Here is a 16,593-nt window from a genome sequence, read left to right as displayed (position 1 = left end):
CTATGAAAGTAAAACTTGAACATTCCAACAGAGTTGAAGCACAAGAAAATGACATTAAAAATAACTTTATGAAGATGATAAAGACCCTTCAAGAGGAAATTAAAAGTCCCCTTAAAGAAATCAAAGATAAGACTGTTGTAGAATATTAGTTAAAGATGTGTTACATTCTTTCATGCTGTGGTGGAGTATTTGTTAAATGATGGAAACATGTGTTGCATTCTTTTATGTTACATTTGTATAATGCTGTGAAGCTGTGTTATTTTGCCTGCCTAAAATACTGAATTGGTTTAAAAAAAGAGCTAAATGGCCAATAGCAAGACAGTTAGAAAGAATAGGTGGGGCTGACATGTAGAGAGAATAAATAGGAAGGTAAGAAGAGTACAAAAGGAAGAAGGAAAAGAGGAGAGGAGAATACCTGGGGCTACCCACTCAGCCACACAGCCAGACATAGGATAAGGAAAGAAAAGATGTACAGAAGTAGAAAAGGTAAAAGCCCAGAGGCAAAAGGTAGAGAGAGAGGAAGAGTTTGACTCAGGTAACTTGCTACCCATCTAACCACAAACTTGGCATACTGTTGTGCATGGTAACTCAAGCTCATGCCTACTTCATATGCTTTCAAGTCCTAGTTATTTTTGTTAATATCCAACCACATGGGTGTCCTTATACCAATGATTAGGTGTTTTTGTTTTAGATTTTTTTTTTGTGTGTATGTGTTTCTGAGCTTCTTGAGCAGCTCATTTCTGTCATCAAAGTTGGAGGCCTGGTGACGAGAGGAGAAGCATACATCTCCAGCTATATTCTTGATCATCAACAAATCTCAACAGTTCCAGGATGTTTGTTATTTGCACATTTCACAGTCGCCTCCTTATTTCATCATTTGTCTTTTAAAATTTAGTTTCCAGCACCATAGGCAGAAGCAGTTTATATAGTCTCATGTGACCAGCCCAAACAATATGTGGAATTGTCATTGAATAAATACATTTTGTTCCCTTTCTGTTACTATGAAGACAATAGAGCTGTGTTCTTGTACTTTTCTATAAGTGTGATAACTGAGAGATTTTACAATTCAAGTAACATAACATTGGAGTGGTTAGAATTGAATAAAGCTTGTTCCCTACAAACAGAACCCCTGAAAATCATCCTTTTCATCAGTGGCTCTCAACCGTCCAAAGCTGAGACCCTTTAATACAGTGACACCCAAAACCATAAAATTATTTTTATTGCTACTTCATAGCTGTAATTTTGCTACTATTATAAATTGTAATGTTACTACCTGTGTTTTCTGATGTCCTCTGTGAAATGGTCATTCAACCCACAAGGGGTCACAACCCATAGGTTGAGAACCTCTGCTGTTCATTATCACCAATACTTGAACAAAAAATATTTTTCATTTTCATAATCATAATCATTATCTGAGTTTGTATGTTATAGTGTAATGGCCCATGTTTTTGATGTATAGACATAGAGCATGAAACCGAGGAGCCTTGGTAGGAAAATTCTTATAGGAGGTCCTTAAGACTATTTGTATAAGCCCTTGTTCCTGATTGTGGACTCCAGCTTTCTTCTTTGCTTCTTGGCAGGGATATGAGGAAAATAATTGCCTGCCTCTCCAACAAAGATGTTCCATTTTTGCCTCAGGCTGAAGAAATGAACAGCTTGTCATAGAATGACTTCTCAGAACTTCTGAAACAAAATATGTTATGGTCATTAAATTCAACCATTTCTCATGTTTGATACATGTACAACACAATCCTTATACCAGAGGATCAGGGAACATCATGGAAGAGGAGTGGAAAGATTACAACTGCCAGAAGACCAGGACTTCTTTTGTAAGATAGTGTCTCATAGTTTAGACAGGGAAGCTACACAAAAACAAAAACAAAAACAAAAAACAATATCATTGCCTGTAATGAGCCTTAAAAAATGACACCACCTATTGACATATCATTGAGTATTAATGTTTTTTTTTTAATAGGGCTTTCCCTCTAGAAGAAGAACTACAACAAATTAATGATGGTGGAAGAAGAAGAATCAGTTTTCTCCAGGGACAAGACCCCTGAAGAAGTGGTCAGTCCCAAGAGGTGAGCCCTAACATATCTGAGCAGGAATACTAAATGATCTCAACAGATTGTATTTATAAACATATGTGTTATAATGTTATATAGATAATAAAAGAAAAAGAAAACATAAATACAAGGAGAAATGAGCATGACATGAGAGGAATTATATGGAGTATGCTTGTCAAGTATGTATAGGAAGGCTTCTTGTTAATTTTGTAATCTGCTTGTTTGATGAAAGTAGTTATCAACTATAGAAGTTTCCTGTTGGCTTTGTTAGGCTCTTTCATATATGTAATCCTATCATCTGCAAATAATAATACTTTGATGTCTTCCTTTCTCTTTATATTTCTTATATCTCCTTCAGTTGTCTTATTTCTCTAGACAAGACATTGAACCCTTATAGAGATTGTATGTAGAGATTGGACATCTTCGTATAGTTCCTGATTTGTCAAGATTAATAAAGCAAATGATAGCAGATGGTGACAAGTATTCAGGGAAAGGGATACACTTATTCATTGATGGCATGAGTGCAAACTGGCAAAAGCCACTACAGAAATTAGTGTGGGGGTTCCTAAAACAGATAGGAATAGCTCTATCACAAGAACCAGTTAAACACTCTTGTCTGTACACCAAAGGACTCTACATCTTACTGCTGAGATACTTTTTCATCCATGTTCACAGTATAACAGATGAAAATTGGAAACATATTAGATGCCTATGAAATGATGAATGGATATTGAAAATGTTGTATATTTCAAGGAAACATGAAATTAAAAGAAAATGGATGGAACTAGAATGAACGCAAATGTTACACATTTTTCCTCATATGTGAATGTTAGCTTAATCTGTGTATTCAGAATATTCACAGTGGATAGATAATCTAGTAAGGTAACTGTCAGTCAAGAGGAAGGATAAATTGAACACTGTGTTACAAAGTGATAAAAAGGAAATTAGAATAGGGAATGGGGGTGGGATAGAAGAGGCCATATAGAGTGAAAGCCATATTGAAACCTATGTCTCTAGAAGCTTCCCAAAATATACACATACATAACACATAATTCCATATATATATATATATATATATATATATATATATAATATATGTGATTTAAATAACATCATTATATGTAATGATGGAGATAATTACCCTGATAGACATCATATGCTACCAAATGAAGTGATCCAATACCAATAATGGGTTATTTTTTCTTGAGTCACTGACCGAGGGATACAAAGATTCCCAAATATTTCAGGTTATTAACATTGATATTGTTCAGTTCCACAACCTGACATTGATGAAAGCATACATTGATGAAAGCATATATTTGTGTCAATGAATATACAGAAATTGAGCTCCTTCTTAGAGTTTCAGTCCTACTGACTAGCAAACAAAGTGCTGGATGGAACTATACACAGTACTAGAGGAGAAAACAAATCATCACTCATACCCACCTACTAACCTTGGGAACTATAATAGCAACCTACCTGAAAGATAATCCCACTGTTTCAAGAGTGGACAAAAGTTATTGCAGTAATCAAACAATTTTAATTGTTTTTATGACTTGCTCCAAGAAAGATGGAATCCATACCTGATACTATTAATGAGGTCATGAATCAGACTAGATAGGTCATGTGACCCAGTGAAAAATGTACTGTTAGTCTGCTAAATGCATGTAGTAATAAAATTACTCTTCATGACATGGTGCCATCTCATAGGTCAGTGCACTGTTCAGTCATAATCAGAGAAGCTTCTTACAGTAGAAGGTAATTAACAAAGAGACACACAAATGTAGTTTGTAGAGTATGAAAATCTTTAGAGAATTCAACAGAAAACAGAATAACTTTATCATACCTTCTCCATCAGTGCCCAGGGATCTGCCTTCAGGAGGAGGCAGAAAGATTGTAAGAGCCACAGGTGGTGACTGACTCAAGAAAACAGTATTTTGTTTTTAGACACAACAAAGCTCATACACATATTAACTCACAGAGACTGTGACACAAACCATAAGACCTATACAAGTTCAAGCCAGAAGAATTTAAGCAGGAAGAAGAATCCCACCCTGGAGAAGACTCCCACCATGGTGAAGAACCCTGCCATGGGGAAGGATCCCACCAGGGAGAAGGATTCCACATGGACAAGTGGAAATTGGCACAAAATCTTACCCTGTAATTGTGTTTGTGTATGCTTATATTTGATTTATTTTATTTTTATTTTTATTTTATTAGGAGTGAAAAAGTAAATGAAGATGGATGGGCAGGGAGAGTAAAAGAAATAAGTACATATGGAGGAGAGAAAATAATGTGATCAAAATATATTATATAAAACATTTAAAAATGAAAATAAATTAATAAAAGTATCATACATTGATAAGAAAAATAAAGCACAGAATTGTAATTGACATTGTATTTTATTTACTTTTACATTATTACATAAAACAATGTAATGATAATATTGTCAAGTATTATACAAAGGGAAAAGTCTAATTTTTGAACTTTAGCCATATGAATTTTGTGGTGGTTGTTAGAATTAAACATTTTCTTACTTCTCTTAATTTAGAACAGAATTTTGTGTTTCTGAGAAACATAAAGTAATTTTAGTCAATTACCACATACTCTTTCCATAATTGTAATCATGCTAAATTATGCAATTACAAAATATTACAAGTATCAGCAATCATACACTGACAGCTTGCAATTATGCCATTACCATGTGGACTTAGAGAATTGTGACATCTAAAGATGTCAAAAAGATTTTTAATATGAATATTAATAGTTACTCTGTATCAAGACTGATTGCATTGTGCATTGCACACATATAAGTATATAGATCTAAGTGTATATATATATACATAAATGAAATTTTCTTTTATAATATATAAATATATATTATAATTACAATTATATATATTATAAAAATTCTTATTCAGGATTCTGAATCTATGGCAGGGAATAACATTTACAAAGTTTTTGAATGATCTGGAATGATAGGCACTCCTGCAATGCCAGGCAGGCTCAGAAGGCTGAGGCAGAAGCATTGATGTGAGTAGAAGGCCACCCTAGGCTACATAATAGGACTCTTCCTCAAAAAAAATTCTGAGGGATGGTTTAGATAATACGTTAATACTTAAAATGCTATGAGAAACCAAAATTACCAGACCCATACACTGTGAGTAAGAAAGTGACTTAAACATGGTTTAACTTAAAACCTCATTTCATGAATAGTCATATAATTTTGGAGCTAATTTAATGCTCATTTTAACAATCTATTGAGTGGGACATTTGATTGAATTTTTGAGATTTAGTCAAGCACATAAAGAAACACAGAAGACATTAGTGAAATACAGATGCGTTTTTAAACAAGAAAATAATCTCTGTCATCCAGCTTCCAACATGCTGAGGTAAACCCACTATCCTGTGTCTACCATGTTGATTATACCAATGAATAAATTATTAAAACCAAATAACCTCCCTGAAAACAAGCAAAAAGAAATTCTATCTACTATAAGAAAATATAATTTTCCTTAAATGTCTCCATATAATACTATTTGATTAATCAAGTTAGTGTTGCCCTCTAGGTGAGTTCTAGAAGTACTAAATGAGAATTTATGTATGTATCTCTAACCATGGAAGGCTTCATTGATTGCTGCAAAATCATTAATCTCCATTTCAAGGTGACCCAGTGGATTTTAGATGTAATCAATTGTTTTTATCCACTATCAGAGCTCACTAGATCCAGACTAGAATGTTGATAGGTGGGTGATTATTCCCCTTGATTGAATGTTCTTTACATATTAATACTTATAAGTCATAAATATAAAATATACAGTTTTATAGTTAAGGTAGTCATAATAATATTTTGTATAACTACTACCTAATGTTGATACATTTTATTATTCATGTAGAATAATTACATTATCTTGACAAAATGATACAGTTTTAAAAATTCATACTTAATTGAGCTTTTTTCTTAGTACTGAGGCACTACTTTTCAACTGAAAATGATCAAATTGAAATGCACAATGTGCAGACTTATTGATTTCCATAGCCACCCAACCCAGCTATTCTATTTTATTTTCAAATTTATTAGCAACGAGAGAGAAGCAGATATTTGCCAGAGGGTAGTGATCATATACCTAATGAGGTTGAATAATGGGTATCATGGAAAGGAAAGCTCTGATTTTAATTTATAGTATTTCTTTTTAAGAGCAGAATTACTGGGCATAATTTGTTCTTGCCTCCTACTTATGGAGTTAATTTTCTGCTCTTTAGAATGATGTCAGTGCTGGCCCTTTTGAATGACAGTGCCCAACAATTAGACAGACAGATTAGCAGAATATCCATAGTAAAATATTCTGCATTATTTCCTATGAATTCTGAATTGCTATATTTTCAACATGTAAATGTTAATAATGTCCAAGTATTACTTCATGTGAAACTTTACACCAGAGTAGAAAGTACTTTGAAAATGATGTTGATTATGACATAAAATTTTTCATAACCTAGGTATATTTCTGTATTTTAAGATGACCCATAAATTATGATGATCACTAGAAAGCTTCTTCTTTCACTCAAAGTGTTCCATTATATTCTATTCCAATCAGTAGAAGTGTTCTCTCTGAGTTGACCATGACTGTGTGTTAGAGACATCAAGACTCTATTAGGAGATTGTGACCTGGAGCAGATCTGGCTCTTACCAGTGGCAATGCATATGCAAAATTTCTTCCTAGTAATTACAGTGCAAACAGTTGTCAGGAAAGAGAGACTTTGATCCATCTTCAGGATTCACTCTCTAGGTTACTGCTGTGACTATCTAAGAGTAGACTGACCTACACATAACCCTATAACCCACTGAATCCCTTTTTATGTTCTAGGATGATCATAGTTCCTAATGGTGTTAGAAAATTGCATATGAGCATACAGGAAAAAAACAACTATTTTTATCTATCTTGCTTTTTTTTTTTAAATAAGAAGGCTATGTGTCTAGAAGTATGCATTTTATAGACACACTTTCTATAGTGCTGATTTTTGTGGAAGTCAAAAAAAAAAGAGGGGATAGGAAATGTGTGAATATGAAGGTCATTGCACTGAAATTCTGGAAGGTGATGAAATAAAAGAAAATTCCAAGATGACAACCAGGCAAAACATCTGGCCTCCTGTCATCTGCATGTATTTATAACTAAACTGTTTCCTGTTATTTTGTGGGACCTTGCCAGATGGGCACTGTGGCTCGATAGCACACAGAAACACAACTTCCATTTGTATGCTGCCACTTATACCACGTATATGCTTCCAAGATACGAAAAGTTTGTGAATCGGAAAAGCAACAGATTCTTGGAAAAGCTTGATAATCAATTTTCGTACCAATAATTGCTTCATATTAATTAAAGGAATGATTTAAATGCCAATGTATTTAACTCTCCTGGCCACTGTCAGTAATGTTCACAGTCATCGGTGAACATTTTTCTTAGTGTGGAGGCACAGATGATTGTGTGTGTGTGCTCCTCACACATATGTATCTGTGTATATGTGTGCAAATTCACATACATTTTTAGGCCAGAAAATATTTTTGGCTGTCATTACTCATGTATCATCCATATGTATTTTGAAACAGGGTCTTTCACATTTGAAACTTCTTAACTAAGTTAAGCTGCATGGTAAGCTAGTGGGATCCACTGGCCTGCTCTGAACCTCACTAGTTCAGAGGTTATGAAGCTACTTTGCCCACTCTCCATCCTTTGAAGTTCTCAGGGAGGAACTCAGGTCCTCGCACCTTCAGGATAAGTATTTTACTGACTTAGGTAGCTCCCCAGCCCAAGTAGTATGACTTTTAAGACATGGTAGAAGCATTCATAATTAGAATGTATTCATAAAACAATTAATTTCCTTGATTTCGTATATGATATTAGCTTAGTTTGCTATGAAAACCCTAGTTTCTAATGTATAACAAGATGGTCAGCCTTATCTTTGGTCATGTCAAATTCTTCTGCCCGTTTCCATATCATTTTCACAGTAGCTGTTTCGTCCTCCTTTTTCTTTTTTCCTTTTTTGACAATTCTATTGAGCACCTTGCCTCTTCTAGAACTTACTATATAGACAAGAACAGCCTCAAATTCTTGACAATCATCCTTCCTCAACTCTCGAATACAGAGAATATGGGCATGAGCCAACATACCAATGTATAAGCTATTGAGTAGTGACTTTTCCTAGTTGTATGAATAGCTTTTTGATAAATCTACTGGGTATAATTTCCATTACATTTTATCATACTGATCATATTATATCATTTCAAATCATCTAGAAACTCATGGAAAATTTAATTCAATACATATTTTACATAATTATGCATAATACACACTCACACACAAAACCATAATTTTTCCATGATTAATTTCTTTATTGGGGTTTGGTTAATTTCTTTTACTTTTTTATGATTCTAGTATACATACAACATGTCCCCCTTACTTTTCTTTCTCCACATCCTCTCATATAACTCTCCCTCCTTTCTCTTTTTTCAAATTCATGGCCTCTTTTTATATTAATTGCTGTTACATGAATATATGTATATACATATATATTCCTAAATATAGCCTGCTTGGTGTGTATAATGTTATTCATATATATGTTTTCATGGTTGACCATTTGCTAGTAGAAAACCAATTGGTGAGCTCCTGCCTTGAGTACCCACTTCTCTTAATCTCAGCATTCTTTAGTTGCCTGTACTCATTTTGTAGGGCTGGGGTTTTATGGACAAATGCATAATTTTAGAAGGGCTACCCAATGTGGTCCCTGGCAATTTAAATTTATCTGACATAATGTCTAAAAAATAAGTTTAAGGAATGTCCACCTCATATTGAGAAAAAGCAAGTAACAAGCAAGAAAAAATTAAGAAGCAAAATAATTTTAAAAGTAAAAGACTTACATGATTGGTGGCAGTGGAGAGATTCATGGTTGGAAATTGTTACTGTTAGGAGTGAGCTATTTCAAGCCTATCAGGTGCAGGCCTCTTCATCATCATAGCTTGTGTTCAGTAAAGAAGCATTTTAAGTCTAATATAAAATATCAAAAAGGGATCATATAATTGTGGCCTAGGAACTAACATGAACATGCAAAATTGAATTTATTTAATCTCAATAATTTCATCCTTGTATTAATACTTTGTGGCTCTATGTTGGTTCTGCTAACACCTATTGTGACATAAAAACCTGCTGTTATTGTTTTAAAGGTACAAAGTAGTTTTTCAACATTCTTAAGGAGAAGATAATCTCCATAGCTGTTTTTTAAATTTTATTTTGATATGATTTGTCTTCCATATGCCACCTCACACTCTAAAAGCTTAAGAAAATAGAATGTTGTCAGGTGGCAGTGGCGTATGCCTTTAATCCCAACATTTGTGAGGCAGAGCCAGGTGGAACTCTGTGAGTTCGAGGCCAGCCTGGTCTACAGAAGAGACCCAGGACAGCTACCAAAGCTACACAGAGAAACCCTGTCTCGAAAAACTGAAAGAAAAAAAAGAAAATAGAGCGTTATTAATTTATAAGGGTTTTATTGACTGTTAGACTGAAAACAATAGAAAAATAATCTGAGAGAATTGATAGCCTTATCACAATCACCTAATTTTAAACCTCTAATGACTTGTAAATTGATCCTAAAGATTTTCTATAGCATGTTGCATGCACATTTAGTAGTCTGAAAAAGGTAAAGCCACTATGTTTCTGTGAAACACATTCTATCAATCTCAAGTCTGTAGCCCATCTTACTATAGGAATCCCCATCTGTTCATTCTAAGAGAAGCTTGATCTGTTTGAGGGGCCCCTGATTGTGGGAATAGGATCTATCCCTGGTGCATGAACTGACTTTTTGGAGCTTTTTGGAGCTCCAGCCTACTAACTATCATAAGACACACACAGTGGAAAACTCCACTAGAAGATTGCAGTTCACACTTGTAGAAACATCCCTGATGAGGCATTCCACAAATGAATCCATAGCAGTAGGGTTAGAGTCGTCATCAGCAGATAATTTCTCTTACCAAGCTATACATTGAAAGGAAAGGGGGAAGCAAGTATGAACAAAGAGGGGAAAATGAGACCAGAGAAATATTTTATTTATATAGCATAAAAGAATCATTCTGAACAAAATTACAGATTGTATGTATCTAGCAAAATCTAACAGATTTACTTTTTATTTCAATAGAAGATTTCATTTACAATGCAAATCCTCTATGTATTTGATTGTGTTTTTATTATCTATTTGGAAATTCCAAAACAAAATTTTAAAAAACTAAATGTTTATAGTGACAATCATGCCAAAATACAACTTACAATTATCACAAACATGCTTTCAAAAATAAATAACTTTATATTGCAGCCAAGTATCAAAATTATTATTTCTTATTGGAAATTACTTTTTACAGTTACAGTAAATAATACAATGATGTAAAATAGATGTAACTTCAAAATTCTATTCTAAAAAAAGAAGTGTCTTCATCCCATCTTTCAATTGTTCAGGAGGTTTATTTTGACTATGGACAATTTAAAACAAAGAATTATTCATATTTTTGAAAGATCATCACCATATATTAACTATGGATGGACATATGGCACAGTGTGTCACTAAGTTAGGTTGGTGTGAACTAATAATTACTTTAGTTTTTCTCTGCTTGGAGAAAGGTAGTATCTTCTCCATTAGTTTAAAGGAAGTGTGACTATTTGTTTTCCACCAATGGTCCTATATACCTTGATATGATTTCAGTCATTTTATTTAAATATAAAATTTTAGACTAACAAAAATATTGTCTTTCACTAAAAAAGGAAGAGAACAAATAACAAAATGCTTTGCAATTAATACATACATATATATATATATATATATATGAGTGTGTATGTATGTATGTATATATAAAATCTTTGACTGTTTTACATGATGACAAACATGATGAATTGGTAGTTTGACAAGTAATCTAACATGTTTATGATATTATATTAAATAGTACTTGAATATAATATTTTGTTTACTAAATCCAATACAATGAAGTTGAAACAAAATAAAAAGTATGTCATTTAAGTGAAACATAAGAAACTAGTTTGACCAGCATTGTAACAGTAGATGGGCTCCTGTTTTGATTTCATGGCTCATCAAGAAACTAATCTACTAGTTTTAATAGTTGAAATTAATGTAAGAATATAAATGAAGGACACTTAACCTATTTATTAGTTAAATGTGTAACAAGAGTAAGTACAAAGTGGCAGAGGCAAACTTAAGGAATACTTTCTGTATTTTATCATATGGTGGTCTGAGGTCCCATAAAGGATCATGTCATATAGAGAAAGTGATTAGAGACAATTTTATGGGCATGGCGAGATTTAAAAAGGTGTAACATTCAGAGTGAAGAAACTGACAATACAAAAGGAACTAAGAACCATGAAGATTAACTTTTTACATCCCAAGAGCTAACTCCTTCTAATTTTAACCTGACAATAAAAAGTTCAGAGACTTCAGAGCAAAGGATCTAATTTTGTGGCATTCTGTTTTTAGAGTTCTGAATAAACCTCATCATCCGAATATATGAAAGGGAGATTTGAGATCCAGCTCCCAGGGTTTGCCTTTGAATAGTCTTGAGTAAATCAAATTCAAGGTTTTGCCCTGCAGATAGTCTGCAATTTGCTATGAAACCTAAGAATCTAAAATCAATATTTGAATGGAATAGGGATGAAAATAAAGGCTGAGAAAGGAAAAATTAATGTTCTTATAAACCATCAGAACATCAGAATTCAGTATCTTCTTAGTTATTCTTTCTTAAATAACCATGTCTTTGCCATTATTAAACTATACTTACGTATGTATATTACTCAAATTAATAAAACCTACATATATATATATATATATATACCATATTTATATATTAGTTTTTTATTTCTTTGCTCTGACCAAAGACTTCTTGTTTACAGCAGTTTGTGTTTTGAAATAAGCTTCTGTTTCTCTGCGGTTAATGGGTGCTGGGAGAACAGGACAGATGTTTGTTGCTATTGCTGACAATGTTCATTCTTACCTCAAGCAGGAGCCAGGAGAATCCATAATGATACTCTTTTTCCAGTAATTTTCAATGTCTTTAATTCTTTACATGAGTTTTTAATACAACTAGGGTATATAAAGGTAATGTTTCCCCTTTTCCTTCTTGTAAATTCAAGATAAGAGATCATAATAAAGGTCTATTTAATAAATGGGGCCCATATATAACTAGAACCTAATTTAAAAGACCCCAATTCAGTTATCCAACCCATAAATCTAAATAATGCCCCAGATGCTCTAATACAGATAAAAACACACACAAGCAATATGAAGAAAAGTGGAGCTTTGCATATTTTTGTTTTGTTTATTGATTTAATGTAACATGAGTCTTAACAAGAAACCTGCCATGGCCATAGTTTAAAAATAATATTAGCCTGTGTATGTTTATTTGGGTCTGAGTGGCTGTGGGACCGGTGGGTGACAGAGAGATTTGTCCTGATGGAGAGCCAGGCAGGACACAGGAAAACTTTCAGCTACAATTTAATGACTATTTTCTCTGCAATGGAAAGCTCCAAGAAGTCTCATGTCATATCTGCTTGATTTGATGTTCTATAATAAACCTGTAGAGCAACAATTGTGGACTTTCTGTCATTCTTCACTGACTGAACATGCTTAAGTCTTTAGATATTTAATTAAAATATATTGTTTAGAAGGTATGATTAATTTATGAAAAAAGGAAAAAGTATAAAGGCATAGTTGAGACCGGGGCATAAAAGAGTGAGTAAACATACTGAGGAGAATGGTGTCAAACACAGCAGAAGTTGGTCAGGATGGCTCATGGTCCTGTTAAACACGAGGAGGTCATAGTCTCCAAAGTAACTACTTCTTTTCAAATTTTAGTCTCTGTGTTCAATTTACTTGGGATAGTTTTAATTGACTGAAAAGCAATGAAAATTATCACATAGGAATTAATACTCTGTTTCCCTCTTCATTATTCACCATTGAACTTCAGCCTAAGATTTTGTTAATATTTCATAGAATACAAATCATATATTTACTGGCTAGTCAATGATTAGTTATAGGTAGAATAATGAATGATTTTGTTTTCCAAAATATGATCATTGAAAGAATAAAAAGAAGCATTTGTAAAAATTGAACAACCAAAAAGTATGGGGATAGTCAAGGCATCTCAGTGGTGAGAGTATGTACTGTTCATTCAGAGACCCAAATTCCAATTCTCAACTCCCACAGCTGTAAGGGGTCAATCACATGTGGCTTCTGCGTATACCTAAATTCACATGTACATACTCATACAGAGGCAGACACACATGAATACACATATTTAAAACTACTTAAAATGGATCTTAAAACTTTATACATAACTTTTAGCTGTGTCATGGATGAAATGAAGAATAAATTATATGAGAGAAATAATCTTAAAGTAAAATTTATAATTTATTTTTATTACTAAACCCCCAAATTTACACTTTGGACTGTTACATTTTTTTTTTACTTTTTAAAAATTAATTTATTTTTTAAAAATTCTTTTTTTTCAATTTACATACCTATCCCAGTTTCCCCTCCCTCCCCTCCTCCCACCATGTCTCTCTACCTCCCCCAATTCCACCCCCATCCACTTCTAAGAGAAAGTAAGGCCTCCTTTGAGGAGTTAACAAAGTCTGACCTACTAAGTTGAGGCAGGACCAAACCCCTCCCCGCTGTATTAAGGCTGAGCAAGGTATCTCACCTTAGGAAATATGTTCCAAAAAGCCACTTCATTTACCCAGGATAAGTCCTGGTCCCACTGCCATAGAGGGTAGGTAGATAGCTAGATAAAAAAATAGGTAACTGAGTATGATTGTCATGAAATACTTATCAGAAATTTCTATAGAGATGATGTATTTTCAGCATTGTTTCAGAATGACATGATATACAAAGATAGGTGAGACATAATTTTTTTTTTACAAATAATCCTTTAGGATAGATAAGTTCTACAAAATATATTTTAGTAGGAGAAAGTTTTGAGTATAAACAGAAAAACATTAAGGAAGTATGTCTTAAGTCTTTTTCAAATTGAAAATGTAGCTAGGTAGTAGTCTGGAGAACGTGAAGATTTTAAGCCTGGTCAAGATGTGCAATGGATAAAATTAGGTGATGGACTGAGTTTGAGCCTGGGAACCCATATAAATATAGAAGGAGAGAACCAACTACACAAAGTTGTCCTCTGACCTCCACCTTTAAACTGTGGCATATATTTATGCACACACACATACACACACACACACACACACATCATCATCATCATCATCAACAATGCACACTGTAAAAATTACAATTAGTATAATATGTAAGAGTCTAATAGAATACTGTGTGCACAATACAGTTGTAGAATCTATGAAGAATTAGAAAATGTTGACAGTTTATAAAATGGCTATTGAGAGAAATGGAATAGGGAATCAACTTTATAATTAATAGTAACACTGAGATTAGCAGCAAAGTTATCATTGTGATTTTATGCTGAAGAAATAGAGAGAAGATGATGATTTACCAAGATCAGAATTTTCTAAGGTGATAGAAGGTGAATCTGATGAGGCTTGCATATTTGATGCAGATCCATAGGAATATGCAGTGGTGTCATGGTGGGCAATGAAGGCAGATCAAAAATTATCTGTTCTAATTTTGAATCTCCAAATATCTGGACACTCATGAGGCACCCAGGCAATACAAATCTCTGTGGGAGAGTGCTGTCTCTTTCATCATGTAGCACATAGATTAGGCAGGCCAGTTGAAAGGGTGTATAGCATAACTATGTCATCATCGATGAGAATATAACATGGTTGAGATGAGGAAGAAAATAAAAACAAAAGAAAATGCACAATATGTACATATCAGAATGGAGATTCAGTTAGTGATTGGAGAAAATTAAAACCTATATTCTTGGTGGAAGTGTCATTCCAAAAGGAATTTAGAGTACTAATGAAATATGGATAAGTCTATCAGAAAATACTGAGTTGAGTGAGAGACTGGAAATAAAGTTTTCAGTATTTTAGTTAGAGCAAATTAACAATTGACATCATGATCTGAGGAGTAGAACTGTGCTGCATATCCATCAGAATTCTCCCCTGAGAAACTGAATAAAGAATTAGATACAGATGACCTTCAAAATGTAATTGTAATCTCAGTTTTAAGGAAAAAGATCTCAGTGAAAATGACCTCAAAATGTAAAATCTGTAGGAATTAGATGAAAGAGATCCACAGAGAAAACTTTAAGACACTAAAGACAGAAGCTGAAGGACATACTAGTAGACAGAGACTTTCATGTTCACTGATCAAGACAATTAATAATATGAAATTGTTTGCATTATTTGAATAACAATGATCTACATATGTAATATTTTGTACCCAATAGATATCTTCCCAGAGATGAAAAAAATTCTAAAATTCGTCTGGAATTCCAAAGGCCTTAGTGAACCCAAAGACTCATTCATTTATTTTCTTAATAATATTTGTGTGTTTATGTGTGTGTGTTTACACACCCGTATGGATATTAGAGAAAAACTTTGTTTTCTTCTCTCCCACTTTTATAAGGGTTCAGGGAATTTAATTCGTATTTCCATGTTTATTTATCAAGAAATTATACCCAGTGACACATCTTGCCAACCAAATGTATTTTTAGAAGAAATTGTAATGCTGGAGTTATCACAACATCTAATCTAAACTTAGATCACAGAGCCATAATAACAAAACAACAAGGTTCAGGGAAAAAATACATTTAGAACAATGGAATAAAATAGAGTAGCCCAAAATAAACCCACATCATTTTCAACAGATTTTTTTTTAAGAAAATGTCTATCAGAGAATAAAAAAGATGGTTTCTTTAATATATGGTACAGGAAAGTCAATATCCTCCTACGTGGAGAATTAAATTAGATCCATTTATTCTCAACTTATACTAAAACAAATTCAAATTGTTTTGAAGACTTGACTGTAAGAAGGAAACATCAATAAAAACACAGCAAGATAAAGGCATAGACTCAGCTGGTGTTATTTAGAAATATATATGTATATTCAAAATACATATGAGATAACAATTGAAAAGATTTTAGAGAGAGAAAGAAAACATGGATTTGGTTGGGGAGTGATGTGAAAGAATTTGAAAGTAGTTGGGGTAGGGTAAATAATATAATCAAAGTATATTGTTCAAAAATTTTAATTAATAAAATTATTTATTTATTATTAATTAAATTATTCTTAAAAATAGCAGAGCAAGGATGGTGGTGGTGGCACACTCCTTGAATCCAAGCACTCAGAAGGCAGAGCCAGGCAGATCTCTGTGAGTTCGAGGCCAGCCTGGACTACAGAGCGAGATCTAGGACAGGCACCAAAACTACACAAAGAAACCCTTTCTTGAAAAACAAACAAACAAACAAACAAACAAAAAATAGCAGAGCAAAAATAGTCTCTATAATGAGAAAATTTTGCTATTTGTTTCTTAAAAAGCAGATTAATAGCTAGAATATTACAAAGA

The sequence above is a fragment of the Peromyscus maniculatus genome, chromosome 21, assembly GCF_049852395.1.
Source record: "Peromyscus maniculatus bairdii isolate BWxNUB_F1_BW_parent chromosome 21, HU_Pman_BW_mat_3.1, whole genome shotgun sequence".
In the NCBI taxonomy this organism is placed as follows: domain Eukaryota; kingdom Metazoa; phylum Chordata; class Mammalia; order Rodentia; family Cricetidae; genus Peromyscus; species Peromyscus maniculatus.
The sequence above is the reverse complement of the archived record's forward strand: the minus strand, read 5'-3'. Positions refer to the sequence as shown.